The sequence below is a fragment of the Typopeltis vanoorti genome, chromosome 20, assembly GCF_054136105.1.
Source record: "Typopeltis vanoorti isolate ZY-2024b chromosome 20, IOZ_Tvanoo_1.0, whole genome shotgun sequence".
Classification (NCBI taxonomy): domain Eukaryota; kingdom Metazoa; phylum Arthropoda; class Arachnida; order Uropygi; family Thelyphonidae; genus Typopeltis; species Typopeltis vanoorti.
The window spans coordinates 8,212,043-8,238,991 of NC_143568.1; the positions used below are offsets into that span (position 1 = coordinate 8,212,043).

At 36.1% G+C, this 26,949-nt stretch overlaps 1 protein-coding gene across 7 annotated transcripts in view; it reads right to left on the reverse strand.

Moving 5' to 3' along the window:
- Nucleotides 1–26,949, reverse strand: part of axo (axotactin) — a 927,649-nt gene that overhangs the window by 545,383 nt on the left and 355,317 nt on the right. The gene's annotated exons all lie outside the window — the stretch shown is intronic.

Genomic DNA, 26,949 nt, shown 5'->3' on the forward strand with positions numbered 1-26,949 from the left:
AAGAATCTTATAAAAAACTGATTAAACGATTCATGAAGTCTAATACTATTCTCACAGTTCATCGTGATCATATTTCTTAGCATCATATACCTACAACTGTACACATGATATTTATCCATCCTGTAAATAATGAATACCAATCACATTAAATATGCAGATAATATTATTATTCTTGCAAAATCTAGAGTACAATTGGAAAAGACATTAAAATCTTTTAATGAACAGTACAAAATCTTTCGAATGTAAATCAATCCAAGCAAAACTAAAACAATGAAAATAGGAAGATATGAGGAAACAATTTCAACAAACTTAGAAAATCATATACTTCAACATGTAAAGTAATTTACATATCTTGGCAGTCTCATTACTTATAACTTCGACAAAACAGAAACGATAAAATACAGACTTAACAAAAGAGGATCTAATATGAATAGATTAAACAAATGATGGGAAAATAACAGTCTATGAAGTCATTACTATACCTATAGCAACATATGGAGCCAAGACATGATGACTCAATTAGAAAAAAAAATACAAAAAATTAGAGCATTCAAAATGAAATGCTTAAGAAAATAAATAAGACTCACTGGTCAGAACGCAAAATGAAGAAGTCAAAGATGAATTAGACCATAGAGAAGATATTATAGATATAATTCTTCAGCAGCAATTAAGATGTTATTTATTTTCATGGTATTGATGACAACACAGAATGATAAGAAAATAATATTTATTAACTTTTTGCTGATAATTTCACTGGTATTATATCCATCATCTTCAGAGAACAAACACAGTTTGACACAGTACACGAAACAACAATTTGGTATAACAGTGGAACTACTTTTAAAAAAAATTGTAATGGACAACACAAGGTACTAAAGTCCTAATTAGGTGGCAGCTATGTTGGAAAAAGAGAGAAAACAAATACTAATTAGATCTTAAAATGACTGTTACCCAGATTTTTAGTAAATTTACATAGCCATACTTGTTGAGGTTTGTGGTATGTTTTAAAGCTCCTATTGATTCCAAAAACAATCTCTATGACTTAAAATGACTTCTGTGTAGCACTTTTGTTTACTTTCATCTGACCATGTTTGAAGGGTGGGGGTATCCAAGGCATCATCTGATAGATCCGACTTGCCATAACGATAGTGCTAGATATATTTTTTATGTTCACCCAAGGCAGATGTCAACAGTTTTTCCTCTCTGTTCATAGTAAGCCATCACAAGAACAGAGCATTTCATTGGTGCTTGGGAGAAGATGGACAACATGGGTAATGCTGAGTCCAGTGATATCTAGACAGGATAATGCTAAGTATAGAAACAGTGGCATTTTTATGATTTATACTAATGCCAGGAGTATCCAGAATAAAAGAGAGAAATTGGTGGCGCTGAAAGCATCAGCCTGGTCAAGGATTATTGGGATCACTGAGACATAGTTGACAGAAGAGGATATAATAACAGGAATAGAAGTAGCAGGGTACAGCATTTTTCGGCAGGACAGGAATGGAAAGCATGGTGGTGGAGTACTGCTTATGATAAGTGACAACTTATGTCGTCTAAGAATGGAGGCTTTGGAAGGCATTGACACTAATAATTTTGAAAGCATATGGTGTGAGGTAGAAGTGGCCAAGATAGGATATTTAGTGGGGTGTTGCTACAAACCAAGGAGCACAGAGGGTGGGGACAGGAGATGCTTAGACAGTTGAGCCTGGAAAATGCAAGAATAATCATTGTTATGGGAGATTTTAACTACAGCAGTATAAATTGGGAAAAGGAAGATGCATGTAGCAATAAGGAAATGGAATTTCTAGAATTTTTGAGGGACAAATGTCTTAGGCAACATGTAGCAGAGGGAAAAAGAGGTTCAAAAGTTTTGAATTTGGTCATAGCATCAGAAGAGTTGATAATAACTGAGATGACATCTCTCCCAACAGGTGGAGAGAAAGAGAGACCATGTGGTTTTGACTTCGAAGATGAATACACATGCAGGAGTATCAAAGATATGGAAACGTATGAGGAATTATAAGGCAGGTGATTATAATAGACTTAGATATCAAATTGGGGAAGTTTAATGGAGGGAGGAATTGGAAGGCTGAGATATCATTAGTGCCTGGGAAATTGTGAAGGAATATTTGTTAGCAGCAATAGTAAGCTGTATTCCACAAGTGAAGAAGAGGACACAATTTTGCGTAAAGAGGATGACAAACAATATTAAACAGTATTAAATAATATTATTTGATGTCAAAAAGCTATGGAAGAGATATAAGGAGACAGGTGAAGAGCAGATGCATGAAGAATACAAGAAACAGGCCAGGAGAGTGACTAGTATGGTAAGGAAGGCGAAACTGGAATATGAGAAGAGATTGGCCCTAAATCCAAAGAAAATCCTATTTTGTTTCGCTATGTGGCCTGTAGAAGGAGAAATGACTGTGGAAGAATGACATTGTGAAATAAAAATGGAAACAGAGTGACTGATGCAGAGGACATAGTGGAATTGTTCAATGAACACTTTATTGGAGTATTTCATCCTGGAGGAATAAATTTTAATACTAGAGGGATAGGGCAGGTTCGAGGTTTAGAGATGCAGGAGGAGAGTGTGTTCCAAATACTGAGTACTCTGGATGTCAGTAAAGCTGTGGGACTGGATAGTATTTAACCACGAGTTTTGAGAGAATGTGCTAAAGAACTGACAGCTCCTTTGACCTAGCTTTTCAATGAAACATGCTGAGGAATGGAAGGAAGGTATGATAGTGCCATTGCATAAGGATGGTACCAGACTGGAAGTGTCAAATTATAGGCCAGTTTCTGTGTAATCAGTAGTTGTTAAGATCTTGGAGAAATTAGTTAGGGACTGTTTACAGTATTGGGCAGATGAGGGTAATGTTATCTGTGAGAGTCAACATGGATTTCATAAGGGGCGTTCTTGTTTTAGTAATATGCTAGCTTTTTATAATAAAGTTATAAGAGCAGTAGATGAGGGAAAAGCATATACTGCCATTTTCTTGGACACAGCAAAGACATTTGACAGGGTGCCACATGATAAACTGATATTTAAGTTGCAGCACATGGGTTTGAATGTTCAAGTTGGTCAACTGGATTCAGAATTAACTGTCCAATAGGTATCAGAGTTGCGTATGGTGGGGCAGTTTCAAGGAGGCAGAAGGTTACAAGCGGGGTCCCACAGGTTTCAGTACTAGGACCTGTATTTTTTAACCTTTATATCAATGACATTGTCAGTGGATTGCAGGGGGATATTCCGTTGTTTCCAGATGATGTGTAGCTGGGAAAGGTTATTAGTAATAGTGCAGATGTGGTAGCCCTGCAAGAGGATTTGAATAAACTAGACAGATGGCAAATGAATAGGGGTATTGGTTTAATGCAGCAAAATGTAAGGTCTTGAGGTCTGGGACGCATCAATGGGACACTTCATACTCTATTGAAGGAGTTTTAATGGAGGAAGTAGGGGAGATGATTTGGGGTTGATGATTGATAGAAACCTGAAATTCAGGGAACATATTGCAAAGGTGGTGAAGATAAGTGAAGCCAATCGTTCGATGCTGTTGGCACACTCTCCCTCAATGAGTCTTTGGACTCCCTGGAGGTGTCAAATAATAATAATAATAATAATAACCCAGACAACTGCTGCAATACTGAGAAGGACGCTGACCTGCAGAGGTAAAAGTGTTATCATTCCGTTGTATAAGACCCAGATCAGACCACACTTAGACTATTGTTTTCAAATTTAGCCCCCAAGATTTGAAGGGGATAAATTAACTGTGGAAAGGGCACAGAGGCAGATAACAAAGATGGTTTCAGGACTGTACAATATTAGTTATGAGGATCGGCTGAGGGAATGTGGACTGCAGAGTTTGGTGGATAGAAGAAGGAAAGGTGATATGATTGAGACTTTTAAACTGTTGAGAGGTGGCTACAGGGTTGACACTGGGGAGTTCTTTTGCTTGGTTGAACAGTGGGAAGGAGTGATGACAAGGGGCCATCCCTGGAAGTTAGGAAAGTAAGTTGTGTTTGAGAATGTCCTTTCAGAAGAGTGGTTTCTTTGCCTGGAGGGTGGTTGAACCGTGGTATGCATTGCCTGATAGAGTGGTGAGAGCGAGGACGATCAATGAGTTCAAGGAGTGGTATGATAGAATTTGTTTCCTAGGAGAGACCTCCCGTGATGAGTCTTGATAAACTTTGTGTTTCCTAGGAAGGACGTCCTACGATAAGTCTTTTGACTACATGGAGGCCTGAATAATAATAATAATAATAATAATAAGCTTCTGGATGTGATAAAGAAGAGAGTTTGTTCTTAGGTGAATGGATGAGAGTTGTCAATTTGACATAAGGCTTAAATACAGTGCATAGCTGATATTTATTGAAAACTCTAGATATCTCTTCAGAAGTGCCTTGAATGTATGGGATGGTAACAGTTTTGCTGCAGTCTTGTGGTAGGCAATGGATGGGATTTCTGGGGAGAATTCCGTATTTTTTCTATCCTAGACAATCCTTTTTTTTCTATCTAAACTGTTTTTATGCTCTGCAGATGATGGACATAATACCTGCAAAATATCAGCAAATAAGTTAATAAATAGTATTTTCTTATTAATTTGTGTTGTCATCAGTACCATGAAATTAAATAACATGTACTGTGAACACATAAGCCTTTCCATGTATTTGAGCAATTAAGATGGTTTGGACACTTCCAAAGAATGTGCTTACAGAGATTACAAATATAGTTTTGAATGCAATCATTGGAGGAAGATGATCAAGAGGCAGACCAAAAAGAACTTGGCTAGAGTCTTTGAAGGAAAGGTCACAATTATTGAGCTTCAGAATAAATGATAGAAATGGCAAGAGACAGAGCCAGATGGAAGTGATTCTCATTCATAGGGAACTCAACCCATCATCTGATGGATGATCAAGAAGAATACAAGACTACACTATATAATTACAACTCCGTTGCTATTTACCTATTAACAGTTTTCTTTCAAACTGGTTTACAATTTCTTAGCTGACTGAATCAGCTATAAGACAGCATATACTATTCTTCTATGATTCACTGTAGTCATATTTCCTAACACATCACATGCCCTCAAGTGTGTACAGGATGTTATTATAGAAACTGCAATACATAATTACAATTCCATTACTATCTACTTAATAACAGTTTTCTTTCAAACTGGTTTACAATTTCTCATATCTCTAATTTGATCAGTAATTGCTTTTCTGTGTTTTAAGTTTCAGATTTGGATGATTTCATAATATTTCAAAGAAAAGTTTTAATTTCAAACTGTATGCCAATATCCAAGTTTTGGGAAGTGATTATTATTAATTGCCTGGAAGTTTTTTTTTGTTTTTGATTAATAATTATTTTAAATATTTTTTTATCTACACAACTTACTACAATTGTTAGTAAGTTCATCTTACTCACTGCAAAGGTGGTGAAGATAACCCACACGATTGCTGCAATACTGAGAAGGACGCTGACCTGCAGAGATAAAAGTATTATCATTCTGTTGTATAAGACCTTGATACGCCACCCACTGTTCGGCCAGACCGCAGTGCAAGGTTTAAGGAAATGTATGATAGGTATTGTGTTAATGGATAGAGTGGGTCTCCCGCAATGAGTCTTTTGACTCCGTTGCATGCCCATATAAATAATAATAATAACATACAATCTCTGCATACATCTTACATATATTCATCGATAACTTGATATATCTGGACATTTTATGGATCATGTATGTACTGAGAATGCTTAAAGCACAAAAATATCACATTTGATTGTACTCATTTTATACATTTTTCTACCTGTCTCCCTTGACTCAACGAAAAAAACTAACCTATAGTAATGTGATATAAATCCTTCACCAACAGATATGTCTCAGTATCACTCCTCCTCCTCCTATTCACATGCATTGAAAATGGTTATCCTCAATTTCTCTTCATGCACGCATTCTACATATTTGATATCACCCTTTTCTGGACTTTTTCCAAAATATCTCCATCCTTTCAAAAACCATCAGACACAATCTGATGGTTCTTTTCAATCTGATCATAAGATCCTAAAAATCGCAATCACGTCTGTCCTTTTTAACGTCGAAGATATATCCACCAATAATATACACTACATCCAATCCCTATCTTGCAAATCCCAAAACTTTATCCTTCACAACATGGAATTGGCAGTCCACTCATATGTCCATACAGTCAGTCTATATATCCTCCCTTGAAGAGCCCCATTTTCTTCAATTTTTAAAGATCAAAGTTCCTTAGCAGATGCAAAGTTCTTCAACTTTGGATCTGCTAAAAACACTGCATACCCCTATTTAAACTAACCTCAAAATAATTAACAATAACACAGTAAAACTCAGTTACTACAGTTGCACTAGCTGTGCAACTGTAGTAACTTTCCTCTTCCAGAATACCACCCATACAAACTACCAATGGCTTTCACACAAAAAATCTCCCATACAACTCACTATTCTGTTATCTAATCCCATCTGTCCCAATGTAAATATCCATGTCATGTTGCAATCCATCAATAACCTTTGCAAAATCTAAAAATATGCTACTGTATATGCATCTTCCTTGTCCAACACATTTATCACCCTATTGTAATATACAGTGAGTTAGCTTTGCGTTAGAAATACCTAAGCAATAACGCGCTGGTCCTCGCTGTGCAATCACAGCTCACAGGCACCAAGGAACAGATTCCACAAGGTGTTTGCCCACTGTAATGGAATGCTCCAGTGAGCCAACACTAGCCACAATACTCTTATTTAGTCTTGCAATGGAGATGGTCCCACAAGAATGGAGGAAATGTAAAATTGTTCCACTTCATAAAGCATAAAAATGAAAAATTCATTTTTCATTTTTATTTTATTTTAGGAACAACCTTAGGAACTCTCCTGATTTACATATTCATTGTGATAACAAAGTACCATGTGATATCAACATCATGTGCACTACTATAAATGGGCACACCTGTCCTCTCTACATGATCAGTAAACATCTGTCAGTAATTGGGAAATGTGACAACACTAGCCAATTTGACCATGGGCAGATAGTTGGAGCCCAGGTGGCAGGTGCTAGTATTTCGGAAACAACCACATTTAGTTGCTCCCATACTACTGTATCAATGGTTTACTAGGACTGGATTAACCATGAACAGACATCCAGCAGACGAGTTCACATTGGTCAGCATGGTTGATCCTAGAGATGAGCATCAGGTGTCACGACTGGTATCTCAGCAACGATATGCAGCAGTCAGAGTGTTATGGTTTGGGGAGCTTTTTTCTTTCTATACCCTGGGTCCATTGGTTATCATCCCACAAGAACTGAATGGTGAACCTACAGGAACCTGTTAGCCAACCATCTCCATCCATATTTACAGGAGGTCTATCTCTACCACAGTGCCATCTTTCAACTGGACAAAGCACCTTATCTTCGGGCTTGTACAACTACCGAATAGTTGGAGGAATATGACAATGAATTCACCACATTGCCTTTGCTCCCAAATTCCCCCAACTGTAACCCAGTTGAACATGTGTGGGATATGTTAGAATGAAGTGTGAGCACCACTGAACCTCTGATGAAGTTGTTGCAGCAGACATGGATCGAATTACACATGAAGGATGTTCAACACCTTGTGGAATCTGTTCCTTGGTGCCTGTGAGCTGTGATTGCACAGCGAGGACCAGCGCGTTATTGCTTAGGTATTTCTAACGCAAAGCTAACTCACTGTATATTACAATAGGGTGATAAATGTGTTGGACAAGGAAGATGCATATACAGTAGCATATTTTTAGATTTTGCAAAGGTTATTGATGGATTGCAACATGACATGGATATTTACATTGGGACAGATGGGATTAGATAACAGAATAGTGAGTTGTATGGGAGATTTTTTGTGTGAAAGCCATTGGTAGTTTGTATGGGTGGTATTCTGGAAGAGGAAAGTTACTACAGTTGCACAGCTAGTGCAACTGTAGTAACTGAGTTTTACTGTGTTATTGTTAATTATTTTGAGGTTAGTTTAAATAGGGGTATGCAGTGTTTTTAGCAGATCCAAAGTTGAAGAACTTTGCATCTGCTAAGGAACTTTGATCTTTAAAAATTGAAGAAAATGGGGCTCTTCAAGGGAGGATATATAGACTGACTGTATGGACATATGAGTGGACTGCCAATTCCATGTTGTGAAGGATAAAGTTTTGGGATTTGCAAGATAGGGATTGGATGTAGTGTATATTATTGGTGGATATATCTTCGACGTTAAAAAGGACAGACGTGATTGCGATTTTTAGGATCTTATGATCAGATTGAAAAGAACCATCAGATTGTGTCTGATGGTTTTTGAAAGGATGGAGATATTTTGGAAAAAGTCCAGAAAAGGGTGATATCAAATATTCTTTTGTCAGATCATATGAAATACACAGGCTGGCAAAAAACATGCTAACAATTCCTAACAATCTCTAAAACTTTATCACAGTTCAGGAATGCAAACTGGTCTGTAATTAAACATATGGGAAGATTTATGTGTTCATCGTACATGTTGATTAATTTTACTGGTATAGATGAGAACACAGACTGATAAGAAAATAACTATTTATTAACTTATTGCTGAAATTTGCTGGTACAGTGGTGCTTTACAACTGGACACTAATCTGTAGCCAAACTAATGTCGAATTGAGGGACAATATTTCCCATATAAGTCTATGGAAAACAGATTAATTCGTTGTCAGACCCCCATAACAAACTCGAGCAATAAGAGATATGATATACAGTGTAGTTTTATATGACCTGTCCTTACTTTACTTTATGTATTTTACTATTGTATAACACACTAAATTACAAAATATACTATTGTATACACAATAAATACAATCTATTGAGCCTTAGATGTTGGAAGTCTTCTTCATCCTGTTTTACCTCTTCTCGTCTCCTCTTTGCTTGAACAGGGATGAGAACTGATCAAGGGTGGACTGTCTCTCCCTCTTTTTTAAGATGGTTTTTGAAGTGATGCATGATGGTATTGTCGAACAAGTCTGTCATTCTACTCACATCAGCAATGTTGGGGTGCCATTCCAAACAAACAGACTGCACCTTCTCCCAATGGAATAAAATTCTTTAATGGCAGCTGTTGGCATTGGCCCTTTTCCCCTGCCATCCTCTTCTTCAGGTGAAATTCCTCTTTCTCTTTCCTTTGTTTGCTGTTCACTGAGTGCTCCGAGTTCTTCCGCAGTCAGTTCATCATTGTGATCCTCCACAAGCTCATTCTACATCAGCCTCATCACCACCCTCTTCTATGTCAAGATTCTCCACCATCGAAATGATCTCTCACATGGCTGCAGCTGCTTGGTCTGCACTGGAGAAAATTAGAAACAAGTTTCTGTGTCACTCCATCCCAGACAGTTTTAATAAAGGAAATGGCATGGAGAATGTTGAACTTGGTCTTCCAGAAGTCTTTCAGTGTCTTGTCAGAAGAGTAAGTTACATTGAAAAGCCGTGAGAACAAAGCCTTGGTGTAAATTTTTTTAAAACACGTAATCACTTCTTGATCCATGGGTTGGATCAGTGACATCGTGTTTGGAGACAAGAACTGGACTTTGATGAAGTCAAAGTCAATTTCAAGAATGTCCTCTAAGTATTGAGGTGGGCACTAGCATTGTCAAGGATCAGCAGTGCATTGAAAGGCAAATTGTTCAGTGAGGAACTTCTTCACATTTGTCCCAAGTGTGAAGAAGTTCTTCAAAAATCCAATCTTTGAAAACTTGCTGGTCTACCCAGGCATTGGATTTCCACATACTGGCAGTTTGGACTTAATGATTTTCTTCCCAAATCACCAAGGATTTTCTGAGTGGTAGACCAGAAGTGGTTTTAGTTTAAAGTCTTCGCTTGCATTTGCTGCCAATAACAAGGTAAGCCTATCTTTCATAGGCTTATGTCCTGGTAGCTTCACTTCTTCTTGCATGATGTAAGTTCGATTTGGCAAAATCGAACTTACATCACGCAAAATAACCCATTTTCATCCCAGTTAAAAATTTGCTGTAGCAGGTAGCTTTCCTTCCTGATTAAATCTTCAAATATTTTCACAAACTTTTCTGCAGCCTCTTTATCTGCACTAGCAGTGTCCCCCTGTCTGAGAACACTATGGAGGCCTGTTCTACATTGGAATCTGTGAAACCAGCCTCAACTTGCTTTGAATTCCTCAGTTTGAGCTGAGATACATCCTGGAATTTTCTTCTGCAATTCTTCAAAAATTAACCTAGCCTTCTCACAGATCATTGCCTGAGTTACTGGATCTCCCTTCATCTGTCTTTCTCTAATCCAGGTGATAAGCAGCTTTTCCATCCCTTCATCGATTGAAGATCTATTCTTGTCAGAAATCTTCATTGCACCAGCAGACACCCTAGCATCCATAATCTTCTCTCTCTGTTGCCAAAAAAGTTGCCACAGTTGACCTAGGAATGCCATACTCTTGAGCTACATCTGTAATTGTTCTCCCTTTCTGCATTTTATCTACAATTTCTTTCTTCTTCCCTATGCTCAACCAAGTGTGCTTCTTTCCTGAATTATTCTTCTGTTCACTTCTCTTTGGACCCATTCTTAAATTTCACTCAAAAAAATAATAATAACTTCAGATGCACAAAATTTTTACTTTCTGAAAAATGCAGAATTGAAAATTAGCAGAAACAACACGAGCAAACACCAACGCAGCCCAACAAGAAATGACAAAAACAAATGACATCGCACAATTCCATGCACGTGCATGTGCCAGTCTGCAAAATTCAACTGTCGAATTGCGAGGCACCACTGTATTCTATCCAGCATCTTCAGAGCACAAAACCATTCACTTCCATTCACTGGTAGCAGACAAACCTTCCATTCACTGGTAGCAGACAGCAAGATTCATTAAATAATCAAGTTAAGGATACTGTCAATTCCTAGCATAAATTCTCAAAACATAGTGTTAAATCCTATACAATCTCACAGTTTTAATAACATTTAGATTAAAGAATAGTCCAAACACTTCAAATTCACTCACCACGATCTCTCCCTCTCTCTCTCTCCTTTTCTAGAATTATTATTATTAAGTAGGGTCTATTTCACCTTGGTAAAAGTGATCCCTAAATACATTCACTATACCTTCAGCAACAGCAATTCCTTGGGATTTCTTTGGCCTGTTTTACTAGCTTATTCTCATATTCCAATTACTTTTTCCTTATTAGAGATGCAAGGACAGTACCATATTCAAAAAACATAGAAGTCTACATTTTTAAAGATAAATGTTTAGACCTAATTGCATTACTATTGAAACTTTTAGAATATTCATAACATCTTTTAAAACTTAATTTAATAATTTCAAAGGCCATGAATATTTCATCTATTCAGGTAGCCTTCTGCTGATCTGACATCACAACAACAGTTGCTTTACTCTGAATATTATAATAATGAATGAAATAAAAAAAAAATAGCCAAATCAATCAACAAAATTACAAAAATGGCAACCTATAAACGTCTTGTACTTCCTCAGTATGACATAATCAAATTTTAAATTTCAAAACTTTATCATCAAATTCCTAACATGTACTGTCAAGGGGTGTACAGAATATGACAAAACTATATGAAACATTTACATCATTACTTAACTTTCTATCTACAATTTTCCTCCAAATCAATCTGTCACTTGTCAAGACTCCAACATTATCAGATCTTATATTTCTATCTTCTAAGGCACTTTGTACCGTATCAATCCACCTATATCTTGGTCTTCCTCTGGATCGTTTTCCTACCAAACTAGCACAGAATACTTGTTTTGCTAATCTTTCCTCTTCCATTCTGCTTAAGTGACCATACCACCTAAGATTAGCATGGCTGAAACATTCCTGGATGCTAATGATCTCAAGTTCTTTCCTAATTTCCTAATAAGTTTTTAATAAGATATTGCCATTGATGCCATCTGTTCACACCCCTAATCTTTCTCAGAACTCTCATATCTGCACTCTCTAGTCTTTGGGCAAGTGTTTTACTTCTAACCCAGCTCTCAGATCCATAAGTTAAAACTGGTTTGAACACTGTCTTGTATACAGCTAATTTAGTGTTCCAACTAATTTCTCTCTTATTCCATATGAATTTATTCAATTAACTTCCTACCATACCAGCTTTGTTGATTCTGTTGTCTATTGCCACATTTAATTTACCATCTTCACTAAAAATCATGCCTAAGTAGTTGAAATGTTTTACTTGTTCTATAGGTTCTCCATTCACAATGCAGTCGTTATTTTCAATGCTTCTGCCTGTTTCCATTATCTTTGTCTTATTATTGCTGACCTTCATACCATATGTATTACAACAGTTATTCAATTTATTCAGAGAATCTTGCAGACTTGTAGCAGATTTATTTAGAAGTATAACATCATTCATTCGTATAAAGCAAAGAGCTGACATTAACATTTCCAATTTTGATATCGGGTTTAATACCACTTTCCTTCATAATGTGATCCATATAGATAATGTATAACAAAAGAGATAATGTACATCCTTGTCTCACACCAGATTTAACATTAAACCATCTTCCTGTACTTCCTTCAATTCTAACTGCTGACTTACAACTCAAATAAAGACTAAGTATTGCTTGATATAATGCCCCATTGACACCATATAACTGTAGCATATTGAATAGCTTCTTTCTCTCTCTCTTGGCACCTTGTCATATGACTTATCCAGATCTACAAAACTTAAATATAGATCTCTGTTATATTCCCACGATTTCTCAACTATTTGTTGTAAAGTGAAAATCTGATCCTGACAGCCTCTATTTGGCCTGAATCCAGCTTGTTCTTCACCAAGCTTTTCTTCCACAATTCTTCTCAACCGTTTCTCAAGTATACTTGCATAGATCTTGCCAGGAACACTCAGTAAGGAAATACCTCTGTAATTCTCACATTCAGTTTTATTTCCTTTTTATATATGGGTATGTACTATTAGAGCTCTACTCCAATCATCGGGAATTCGTCCCTCTGTCTAGGCTCTCTGAACTATGCAGTGCAGCCACTGTAAGACTTTTATACCACCATACTTCAGCATTTCTGGTCGAATATCATCTACACCAGCTGCCTTTCCACATTTCAGGCTTTTGATGGCTTTTTTCTACTTCAAGTATGGATATGTATTCCTGATTGCATATCTGTTGAGTGTTTTTTACCACTGTGTTGTCACTGATCATTTCATTTAGCAATTTTTTGAATTACTCCATACTTCAAGGATATCTTTTTCTCCAGTTTTCATGTCACCTTTATCATCTCTAATTCGTTTTAAAACACTCTTTCCTCCATTTCTGAGCTTCTTCTACAACCTCCAGAATATCTTGCCACCTTCTTGATATTTATTTTCTATGTTCTTACCAAAGTCTTCCCATGACTTTTGTTTAACTAGTTTTACACACTACTTAGCTTTCTTACATTTGTTTCTGCATTCTCTAAGAGCACAAGCTGACTTATTCGCCAGGAACTTTTGATATGTTTTCTTCTTTTCCTTCACTGCCTGTTTAACTTCATATGTCCACCATGGAGTTCTGATTTTCCTATCCTTTCAAACAACCTTACCCAGTGCCGTGCCATAGGTAAGAGGCACCCTTGTGCAAAAGTTTTTCAGCGCCCCCATAAAATAAGTTTCCATGAAAAATTTTTGCGAAAAATTTTACTTTGTTAAAAGCAAAACAGTTTATATGCATACATAAAAATAAATTTTATTTAACAACAGTAGAACACTGTAATCACTAAAATTTATTAATAAGGAATTTTTAATAATAAAAATTTTCAAAAATGTTTATTTCGTTAATATATAAATACAACAGAATATATATATATATATATATATATATATATATATTTTTTTTTTTTTTTTTTTTGAGAATTCATTTTTACTCAGTTGGAATATTATGAAAAAGCTTTAATGACTGATACCGAGAGATAAAAAGATGACATGATATATTTGAAAAGATACTACTAGTTTACTAGTTTCGTTGAATTGATCAACATCTTCAGGTATCACAATCAAAGAAGTATATAAAGAATTACAGAGACTTAAAATTGTAATAACAGAACAAGTACAAAAAGACAGTAGCTTGTTTGAAAACAAAATGCGATCTTGAGTTCCAAACAAACGTATACTACGTGCTGTTGCGAGTGCACCAGTACTGAACAGAGGCAATGTGTGCATCAGAGAGATTAAAACTCAGGCTGTTGTTGATATGAGAGGAATCTAGAGAAATTTCCCTAGATTCAACAATCTTTCTCTCAAGTTCATCATAGCACACATGGATGTTAGAAGTTTGAGTCCAGCGTTCACAATGTGTTGGCAGCCTTTGTCTGAGTTAGCTGAAAAGAGAACATGGCTAGAGAGAGTGCTAGCTCTAGTCCTGTTATACGATATGTCTCGACAATGTTCTTCCAAACGTAGAAGGATAGATTTAGCAGTCTGGCCATAGTATGGCTTTCACAATCACATAAAATCTTGTACACTCCTGGAAACTGAGTTGGAAAATGTTTCTCTTTAGGTTTGCTAAGTATTGAACGAAGTTTTGGAAGCGGAGTGAAGCAAGTTTTGAAGTTAAACTTCTTGAGGATTTTTGACAGTTTTGGTGAAAGAGAGCTGTAAGGCAAAGAGATGAAGGCTCTTGGGGAAGAGGGATCTTCAGAAGTAGTTGAGTGACTGGGGGAAAGAAATTTGTCAATTTTCTTAGGAGAGAAACCATTATTAATAAAAGATTTTTTAAGAAAAAGGAGTTCATTTTCAATTTCTGTTTCTTCTGTAAGTAATGATTTGGCTCGGTGAGCTAAAGTTGAAATAATACCAAATTTTTGTGGGGGATAGTGATGGGAGGAAGCATGAAGGTATCTATCAGTATGAGTAGGCTTTTTAAAAATTGAGATTTTAATACTCTCAGCACATCTGGTAAGTTTCAGGTCTAAAAAGGGGAGGCAGTCATCTGATTCCAGTTTGAAGGTAAAAGAGATTTTTTCATGGCACTTGTTTAGGTGGTCTAAAAATAAATTGGAGTTGTTGATACCATCTTCCCAGATGAGGAAAATATCATCAATATAGCAATACCAGAATTTGGTTTAAGATGGAAGGAGTTAATAGCTTTTTCTTCAAAATCGTTGAGAAATATATCTACGAGAATCAGATAGAGCGGGCTGCCCATGGCCAGACCTGAGTTTTGTAAGTAGATCTTATTGTCATATTTGAAGTATTCTGACTTTATGCAATGGGAGAGAAGAGCAAAGAGTTTTTTTGATAATTTGTTCTTGAGAAGATCGAGGACTTCTTGAGCAGGTACATTTGTAAAGAGAGAAACAATATCGAAACTGGCCATTAAATCTGTTTTTTAAGTTTGATATCCTTGATTTTAGAAACAAAATCTGCAGGGTTTTTAATATGTGAAGAGGAAATTCCAGAAAGATTTCTTAGAAACCTCACGAGATATTTGGAGAGGTTATAGGTAAGAGAGTGTATGCCCTCAACTATAGGTCTTAGTGGGCAGTTTGTTTTGTGAATCTTGGGGAGACCATACAGACGTGGGATTAAGGGATGAAGTGACCTAAGAAAAAGACGAATGTTTCTTTGTAACTCCAAGGTGGTTTTTAATAAATTATTAGTTCTATTGTGTAGTTCAACCATAGGGTCACTATTAATTTCTGAGTAAGTATCACTGTTTAAAAGTTCCAAGATTTTATTATGGTAATCAGACTTGTCTAAGATGACGGTCGCATTCCCTTTGTCTGCCAGAAGAATAACTATGTTATTATTATCTTTTAAAGACTTGATAGCTGTTCTTTCAGTGTAAGAAATATTGTCTGGTGGAGGGCTAGCTTTATTTATGGTGAAAATTGCTTCCATACAGAGGAGGTTAGCTTCTTTGTTTGGTAATAAAGAAGCTGCATTTTCTATCTTTGTTAAGAGATGTTCTTTAGGGAAACTAAAGAGAAACATCTTCCAACTCAGTTTCCAGGAGTGTACAAGATTTTATATGATTGTGGAAAGCAATACTATGGCCAGACTGCTAAATCCATCCTTCTACGTTTGGAAGAACATCGTCGAGACATCTCATATAACAGGACTAGAGCTAGCGCTCTCTCTCTAGCCACGTTCTCTTTTCAGCTAACTCAGACAAAGGCCGCCAACACATTGTGAACACTGGACTCAAACTTCTAACATCCATGTGTGCTATGAACTCAAGAGAAAGATTGTTGAATCTAGGGAAATTTCTCTAGATTCCTCTCATATCAACAACAGCCTGAGTTTTAATCTCTCTGATGCACATGTTGCCTCTGTTCAGTACTGGTGTACTCGCGACAGCGCGTAGTATACGTTTGTTTGGAACTCAAGCTTGCATTTTGTTTTCAAGCACGCTACTGTCTTTTTGTACTTGTTCTGTTATTACAATTTTAAGTCTCTGTAATTCTTTATATACTTCTTTGATTGTGATACCTGAAGATGTTGATCACTCAGTATCAGTCATTAAAGCTTTTTCATATATATATATATATAAACAAAAATTACTTTCATTTTAATATAAAAAGAAATATTATTACATACCAAAGATAATTTGGAGATATGCATTTAACTATATAACAATTAGGATATGTGTAGAATTATTTTACATATTTATCCATCTTGCTTTATCCACCACAAAATTTTTAATAATATCTTTAATGTCTAATGAATCCATAATATTATATTCAATTGATATAATTGATAAATCTGTTAGATGCTCTCCAGACATTGTTGACCGCGAATATTTTTTTTTAAATTTCAGTTTTCAAAATCCGCATTCCCCTGATGTTACGGATATGGGTAATGTTAAATAAATACGCATTACAATCGCAGTATTTGCAAACGTGTCAGTTAATTTATTTTCGTATATATAATTTAAAACATTCCGAGGAGCCAACTCTTTTTTAATAAAACATTGCAAAGTTTTTAATTCCTCAAATAAAGTCATACCATCAATATCACGATTGTTGGAATCTTCATTGTCACTCAGTTTTAAGTGCAAATCTTTACAATGTTTCATTACATCTTCATTGCTCCAATCTTTTAATTTGTGAATATCTCTTATAACTTTAAAGTCCTCGCTATATTGTTTTAAGAGTATGAATCTTTCCGTGACTGAAGTTATTGTTGTGTCTAAAATCGCAAAGAACAAATTTATTTTAAAATTTTGTTTAGGATCATGCGTTGTTTCATCTGATGCTTTGTAACCAAATATTTTTGTTTTTCTTATTTTAAGAATGTCTTGAAAAATAGGATCAATATTAAGATCGTTTGCTTCTTTTGCAGTTCTAATAATATTTTCAAAATATTGGTCTGTTCGGCGAATACATAAAAATAAATTTTATTTAACAGTATTTAATTCTTGTATAAAATAATCAAGATTTTCCGTAATTTTTCCTATATCAAATGTCGGATTCTGCATTATTTTGCTTGCATCATTTACAAGACTTAAGATTTCATTCCAAACATGAACAGAGCAAATAAATTTAAACGAATAAATCTTTGAAATTAAGTTCTCTGCCTGAACTCTAGAATCGATATCTTTAGTTTTATCTTCCACAATATCAAAAAGAGCCTGGTCAATTTCATTGATATTAATTTTAAGTGGCTTTATTTCTTCTACTCTACTTTCCCACCTAGCAGCAGAAAGTGGTTTTAAATTTAAAACATGAATATGTTTTTTTAATATAGCCCAACGCTTCACAGATATTGAAAAATAATTATATAATTCCTGTATTACCCCAAAAAAATTTACAGTTTCACAGGATATCTTAGCTGCATCATTAACTGCCAAATTTAATGAATGAGCAGCACACGGAAAAAGAAATCCCTTGAATTAAGTCCCTTGAAAAAAGCCCCTAACATTTGCAGAATAATATCACTGTTTCAGTCACAATCACAAATCCACAAAGGGCAAAGCACAGCGTAAGAATGAATTCACGGTTCTGTCTTAAACTAGTAATTTCCACTAAAAACTTAATAAACAATCGAGAATATTTAAATAATTTTTGCTGAGTCGATGCTTACTCTGTGAAATAAAATCTGTGGTAATATTGATAACGTTTCACTTCAAACAAATTATAATAAAACTGGTGATGTATTAAGTTAAAAATATTGTTAGATTATTAAGAATTCATAATAATTTCACTGATTTTAAATTTCATTTTTATTGTATTAACTATAATTTGTAATTGTGTAATTTATATAGTACGATATAATTCAAGAATAAGAAAATTTATATATATATATATATATTATTATTATTATTTCCCTTGGTGAAATGGCGTCCCTCATCTTCAAGCACCCTTGTGAGGGGCACAATCTGCACAACCACACAGCACGGCCCTGACCTCAATCAATGTTTTCTTCAGGACTTGCCAATGAATTTCCAAGGGTTGGTTCCTGTTCTCAAATTCTTTCATTTTTTCTTAAATAATAATTGCCTAATTTAATTTACAGTTCACATCTGAGAGCTGCCCAACTTTTATTTGCTTTAAAACTTTCTTACATGTTTTTCTTTTTAATATGAAATTCAATTTTATCCTGATCAGGACTAAATGGTGATCACTTCCAATTTCAAATCCTCTGTACACCCTAGTGTCCTTCACCAGTGAGAAAACATCAGTATCAACAATAACATAGTCAACGAGACTTTTCTTATTCCTTGCCTCTTCTCTCCATGTGAATTTGTGCACATTTTTGTGTTGGAACATTGTGTTAGTAATAACCAGTCCATGTCCTGAGCAGAAATTCAACAGGTATTTGCCATTATTATTAGCACTTTCCTCTCTTCTCCAAATTTTCCCAAAATATTTTTGTACGTCTTTTAGTATTTTATTTTTGTATTACTTTTGTATGTATATTGTTTGAGTGCCAGCCTGGCTGGCCAAGCAGTTAGCATGTCTGCTCTCTAGTAAAGAGGCTGTGGGTTCAAATCTCGCCACGGGCATGGATGTTTGTAATTATCTGTGGAAATACTAGTGGTGGTGGTCGGCGGTAGATGGCATTGGTGGATTGTGAGTGGTGGAAGCAGAGCTGTAGAGTAGATGCCCTCCCTCGATGAGTCTTTGGACTCCCTGGAGGTGACAAATAATAATAATAATAATGTCTGATAATCATTTCCTACTCTGCTATTTAGATCCCCAACAAGGACCAACTTTTCCTTTTTCATTGTGTCAGTTGCTTTCTCTAAAGCCTCAAAAAATTCCTGCAATTTTACTTTCGTAGAACCTTCTGTAGGATGATAGGCACAAATAAGTCTCATAGTTCAGTTCCCCATTCTGATATTTGCTCACATCACGCTACTTGAAACCGCTTGCCATTGAAGATTAGCCTCATATTTCGTGTTGAATACTATAGCTACACTTTCTTTTCCTTGATTGTCATTGCCTGAATATAACATTTTGTATTTATTGCTAAGAAAGATCTTGCCAGTTTTTGTCTTTTATGGTTCAGTCACTCCTATTATGTTGATCTGGTACTTATCCAATTCCTCAGCTAGCTCCATTTCTTAGCCATTCAGGCTTCTTATGTTGATGGTACTGACCTACTCTGGTGATGGTGAGTTGGGGTGTGTTTTAGGATTCGTTCCAATAGCTGACTTTTCACTGTTCGTCCTGGTTCCCTGGCAAAAACAACAGGAGCCTTGTCTAACCAGGCAACGCCCAAGCCGGCATGAAATTCTGTCATGTTTTACCATCATTTTATATTGTGGTTTAAGCCAATAAGAATACAACTTGGTCGGCTAAATCCCAAACTGCCAGTCCATCCAAGTTCATTCAGTATATTACCTTGATACTGAATATAGAAACAATATATACCTAACAGGGTGCATCACGAGAAGGTGAGGATTGGACATTTGGTCAGAAGTCCTTATCATTTCTCTTCATTCCTTTAAAGGCTATGTGAAGGTCTCCTCTCAGTTATGCAGCTTTGACCATTAAGCACCCCTTTTCACCACCACCATTTCAAAACCTAATGCAGCGAATTGTATACCATTGAATAAGTGGTTGACAAAGTATATTATTTTCTAAACATTCACATGAAGAAACCAAATAAATTTTGAAAACTAGCCACTGTTCATCCTTGATAATAGGAACATTGCTAGAAAACAAGTACACACATACATAAGATAATGATCACAAACAAACAATCCAATTATAAATTTCATATTGATGTGTAGCAAGTTTTAATTTTAATATCTTATTCTCAATATACTTAAATATTGAGAAAACAATAAAAAAAAATGCATAAGAAAAAGCATTGTAGGAAGGGTCACTATCAAGGCTGGTTCATTCTTTATTGAGGATTCATCAGTGGAATTAGATTGAATCCAGCATAGGTAGTTACTCTTCCCATAATGCAAAAGCATTATGCAATACTGAGATAACTGGTGTAAAGTCAACAGACTCTGTAAGACTAGATGTAAAAACACTTTGTATGCTTACACTTGGATAAAGTATCAAAATAAGAAGTAAAATCTATTGACATTTTTCTGAAAGAGTTGGATGTCACATTTGTTGGGAAACACTTTATGAGGAAGGTCAATCCAGAGAACAGATGTAAATGGAGTAAATGAGGATGAATGGAAGAAGGTCGGCCATATTTACAGTTGGTAAAAAGGGGCACTGGGAAATTGCTGCTCTCTTTTTTTCAACAGGCCCAACAGAATGATGATTGCCAGTTCAGTGAAGCAATATTCATGGAAATATACCTGAATAGACACAGATCTGAAGTCAGTGAGGAAGAAATTGCCTTTCAGCTAAATCTCTACTGAATAGTATCAATAATTTTTAAGGAGGATTAATAGAAAAGACAAATGGGAAGTAAGATATGTATCAGGTTAGTAATTTAAAAGTAACATAAAAACTTGGCTATTCTCATTATATTATATTATATAAAGATTATATAAAATCTATTTATTATTATACAAATATTACTCTTGTATATTATTAGCAGTACGTGTACAAAGTGCAAGTAAGAAGGGAGACCTGTGTGGTAAGAAAGGCAAAACCAATTTATGAGAATAAGCCAGCTGATGAGCCCAAAGGAAATCCCAAAGGGTTCTTTTGCTAAGTGATGATAAAAGGAAGATTAACTATGGAAGGAGTGCTGATGGAATGGAGGTAGGAGAAGCAAAAGAAACATTTCAGTTACTAAGTGATAATTTTACAATGGTGTACCATCTAGATGGGGTTAAGGTATGGGTAGTAGGGGTAGCACCTCTGCCTGCTCAGCAGTCACATCAAAATATTTGGTGGCTGGGTGGAATTGGTCCCCCACTGCTCATGCAACTCTCACTTATGGCTCCAAGTAGCTGGTAGAGTGCACCAGCAGCCACATGCTGGGTCCACGCCTCGAATGGCATGCAAAACTAAGTGAGGGTATCAGCATTTTACGCTATAGTAAAGGAGAGTATCTCCTCCTCGTTGCACTTGAAGACTGGAATGGCAGAGTTAGCAGATGACCAAAATTTAATTTGACAATGGTAATGAATGCATGACAGCAAACTATGTGACATAGTTTGGGCACACTCCAAGACAAAACAGAGATGTGACCAGTCACTGTGGAAGAGACAGGAACCTCACCACGTAACCTTCCGTAGTAAACCATGAAACAGAGAACCATGTCGGATTTAAGCAATAGAGACAAGGCTGGACCCTCTGCAACTTTTATCTCTTGGAAACATTACAGGGAAGAAGAGAAAGAAACTGGGGAACATAAGACAGATACTATGAAAATAACATATGACAAAGATACCTTAAACCCACCAGGGAGCGTATTGATCCTTCACATCTGAAAACCAAGAATCTTCTCTTAAGGCTTGCGACTTGGAATGTAAGGACCTTATATGAAGCTAGGAAGTTAGATATCCTTATACATGAACTTGAAGCAATGAAAATTGACATTGCTGGTATTAGTGAAGTCAAATGGACTAATAGTGGAAAAATAAACAGAAAAAGCCATTCAATTATATACTCATGTGGAGACAGTCATAGGAATGGAGTAGCATTTGAACTAAAAAATAAGATTGCACAATCCTTACTTGGATTTTGGCCCATAAGTGACAGGATAGTTGCATTAAAAATTGCAGCTCAACCTTTTAATATTTTTATTGTCCAAATATATGCACCTATTTCTGATTACCCAGATGAAGATGTAGAATGTTTCTATAAAGGCATTCAAAATGTAATTAACAATGCTGAATCAAATGACATAACTATTGTTATGGGAGATCTAAATGCTCAACTAGGCTCAGAAAAGATCTCTTCCTGCATGGGAAACCAGTGCCTGGAACATAGAAAGCCAAGAGGAGAAAGATTAATACAGTTCTGTGAAGAAAACAATCTGGTAATAACAAATACTTTATTTAGCCACCCTCCTAGAAGACTTTACACATGGAAAAGTCCCGGAGACAGCTGTAGGAACTCGAATGACTATATAATGATTAAAAAAAGATTCCAGAATAACATCTTATAAGCCAAAACATACCCAGGAGCTGATATTGGATCAGACCACAACCCTGTAGTCATTAAAGCAGCAATAAAATTAAAGATAACAATGAAACCTATAAACATAGAAAAATATGATCTTGGCTCCCTTAAAAATCAAGAAATACAAGATAAATTTTTAAAGGAACTGACACAATCCACAGCTGTTGACATTCCTGATTCCACCAAGTATCCTTACCCTAAAGATGAGATTGAGGACAGATGGCAGAAATTTAAAGAGGGCATAAAAAAAGGCAGAAAAATGAACAATTCCCAAATTTGAGAAGAAGATGAGTAAACCCCAAGATGAATGACATGATACTGAAAATGATAGAGGAAAGAAAGAAAAACAAAAATCGTCCTGAATACAAGAACTTAAACAAGGAGATTAGGAAAGAATGTAGGATTGCAAAAGAACTATGGCTCAACAACAAATGCAAGGAAATTGAACTTTTGGACAAAAAGCACAAAACCAGAGAACTTCATTAAAAGTTAGGGAGCTAGATAGCAAATCTTGCAAACGGGTTGGTTCTCATTGCATTGAAGATACCAGTGGAAACATCCTAATGGAGAAAGACAAAATAAGGGACAGATGGGGTAGAGTATTCAAAGGAACTCTACAATCATGATAGAACAGAAAAGCCGATGCGAGAAGATTTGGAGGGGCCTACTATTCTTACCTAGGAAGTAACAAATGCCATCAGGAAACTGAAAAGTTCCAGGAATGGATGGAATTATGGCTGAATATCTAAAGGCTTTAGATGATAAGGATATGAGATCAGTGACTGACATATGTAACAAAATATACGAAACTGGACACCTGCCAAAAGATTTTAAGCACTCGACATTCCTACCAATATCTAAAAATTGAAGACAATCAAATGCGAAGCGTACAGAACAATCAGTCTGATCAGTCAGATAGCAAAAGTTATGTTATATATCATCCTAGAAAGAAATAAACATAAAATCAAATTGGAAATTAATGAAACACAATATGGTTTCCAGGAAAATAAAGGAACTAGAGAAGGACTCTTCAACATTAGAACTATTACAGAAAGATATCTGGTGAAGCAGAAAGAAGTCTACTTATGTTTTATTGACTACACAAAGGCCTTTGACAATATACAACATGAACAACTAATCAAATGCATCAGAAAATTAGGAGTAGATGGTAAAGATACCAAATTACTGATAAATCTATACTGAGAGCAAACTGCCTCAATAAAAATATCAAGAGAAACCTTGGAGGAATTCCCAGTAAAGAAGGGTGTCAGACAAGGCTGTGTTCTTCCTCCTATATTGTTTAACCTATATACTGAAAATATCTTCCAGCAATTAGAAGAATTTAAAGGAGTCACATAGGAGGCAGGAATATAAACAATTTAAGATATACAGTACTGCTAGCTGAAAATAAAAAAGATCTTCAAAAACTACTAGAAGAGACGCTGAAACTAAGTAAAAAATATAGACTTAATTTCAACTTCAAAAAAACCAAAACCATGCTGGTAAGAAGAGAAAAAGGGAAAATACCCGATATAAATATTAAGATCAGAGAAAATACTTTAGATCAAGTAGAGAGTTATATATATTTGGGTCAACTAATTACACAGAATGGAAAATGTGATAAGGAAATATTAAAGAAGAATAGAAATTGCTAGATCAAACTTCATTAGCATGAAAAACATTCTGACCTCAAGGGAAATTCACACAAAAACAAGAATTAGGCTGTCCAAATGCTACGTATGGTCAACACTGCTATATGGAGCAGAAACCTGGACAATAGCAAAATATTGTGAAAATAAACTAAAAGCCTTTGAGATGTGGATCCTCAGAAGAATTCTTAGAGTCCCATGGACTGCCAAAAAACTAACTTAGAAATATTAGAGATGATTGGAGAAGATAGGAATCTGTTGAAAACCATCAACCTTGGTCACATACTAAGGCATGAATCCCTAGAAGGAATGATACAAGGAAAATGAAGAAGAGGAAGAGAAAGAACAGATTGGATAAGAAATATTAAGGAGTGGATCCTTTTGTCCTATGAAGAATGCAAAAGTGAAGCACAAAACCGTACATGGTGGAAGCTCATGGTAGTCAACCTCCTGGAAGGAGATGACGTCTGACAAGACAAGACTTACTGGTTTTGACCTTTGTTGAGTCATCGGTGTTTTCCCTCGATCTAGTAGTTGGTGGGGTAGCAGTGCTACTTTTATTAGGGAATAATTTACTTATTAGGGAAAAACTTACTGGTTTTGACCTTTGTCACCTACCAGTCAAGAAAGTGGACAAGCAGCAGCTCCTATGTTTAGAATGCTCCTGAAGGCTAAATTATTTTAAAAATCTAGCAATATGAGTTAGAAATTGTATTAGACGTACATTATATTGTAGTGTTAATTAGACAAGTTAATGTTACACAGCATGGCACATAGTACCAATGCAAAGTAGAATAATGATGTCCAAAGCATCACTGTTCAATGAATTCAACCTGAGCGACTTTGTGAGGATGTGCAAATGCACTTAATTGCCACAGGTGAATGAACTTTGGATTGAAAGAAAGTGGCGAAAAAGTGTCAAAAATGTTATGAAATCAAGTGGATTCGAGGATTTGTCTGCAACCAAGGTCACCATATTGCCACGAATTGGTGAGAGTGATTATGTTACCAACTGATCAGAATCTCCAGAGTTTTGGTCAAGGTACTGGAGAAGTTAGTTAAGGGAAAAGTCTAGGAATGGGATACTATATAGAAGACAATTTTGTGAAGGGGAGGTCATGCCTCAATAACTTACTTTTTATAATACAATGACCATAGAGGTGGATGAAGGCAATGGATATACAATGATACTGCTGGAATTTTGCAAAGGCTTTTGACATGATACCAGAATACCGTATTAATTCTGATAAAAAATAAATGCATCATATGAAGACGGATAAAGTTAAAATTAATATTTTTACTTATGTTGTGTTTTCTATTTCTATGCTACTTACGAATTAGCGGTCACATAAGGTGGAAATACCCTATAGCTCTCGAGAATCATGGCCACTGTGAACACAAGGTGAAGAGGTAGTACTCAGGCAGACCTAGCGCTACTTCGTTTGCCCGAGCCAGACCTGAGGAGATCACGGGTTTCACGTATTGGCAATCATTGCAGATGCTCAGTAATAGGTCGTATGCAATGCGTAGTGTCTATTCTCAAATCTTCTACTCAACTCACTCCCCCCCCCCCTCAAGATTAAATCCTGAGTGCATGACTGGATGGAGAGATACCAGAAAGTAGTTATTATTATTATTATTATTACGGGCAACTCCAGGAGTCATTAGACTCATCGAGGGAGGCCCAAATCATATTCATCACAACTATTTGACATTCATACAGTATCTATCATACCTCGCCTTAAACTCATTCACTGTCACAGCATCCACTACAGACTCAGGGAGCGCATTCCACTCATTCACTACTCTAAAAGTAAAGAACCCAGCTCTAACACCTTTACTAACCACACTTTTGCCCAGTTTCCATGGATGTCCCCTAGTCCTCCCACAACCAGCCCTGTTCTCAAAAATATCTTCTGAATTAATTTTATAGAAACCCTTCAGTAATTTGAATGTCTCAATCATATCTCCCCTCCTCCGCCTATCAACCAATTTTTGCAACCCACAAATCCTCAACCTGTTCTCATACGGTTCATTCCACAGACCTGCTATCATCTTGGTCACTCGCCTCTGGATCCTCTCCACCTCCTCCCCATCAAGAAGAAACCTAGGTGACCAAATCTGAGCACAGTAGTCTAGATGGGGTCTTATCAAGGCTCGATAGAGAGGAACAATAACCTGCTTGTCTCTGCTTGTCAACGTATTCTTCAGCAACCAAGTGATTTGATGAGCTGATTTGGCCACTTTTGCAATGTGTCCCCTAAATTTCAATTCCTTATCTACCAACACTCCTAAATCTCGTGCCTCATCAATTTCCTGGAGCACGGTTCCACCAATGCAGTAAACTGCCGCCAATCTTTTCACCGCAAAATGCATAACCTTACATTTTGCCACATTAAACTGACATCCATTCTCCTTAGCCCAGACCTCCAATCTATCCAAATCATCCTGCAAAATTTTGACGTCATCTGCATTCACTATTGCCCTACCCAACTTCGCATCATCCGCAAACAAATGAACTGTTCCTCTCAGATCATTTCCTATATCATTTATGAACAAATTAAACAGCAGTGGTCCAAGAACAGATCCTTGTGGCACACCACTAGTCACAGGCCGTCTTGTGGACTCTACTCCCGAGTAAACCACTCTCTGATATCTCTCCGTCAACCATCCTCCTATCCATCTCACCAACCCTATGTCCATTCCCATATGCTGCAATTTACTGATTAGAATTCCATGTGGAATCC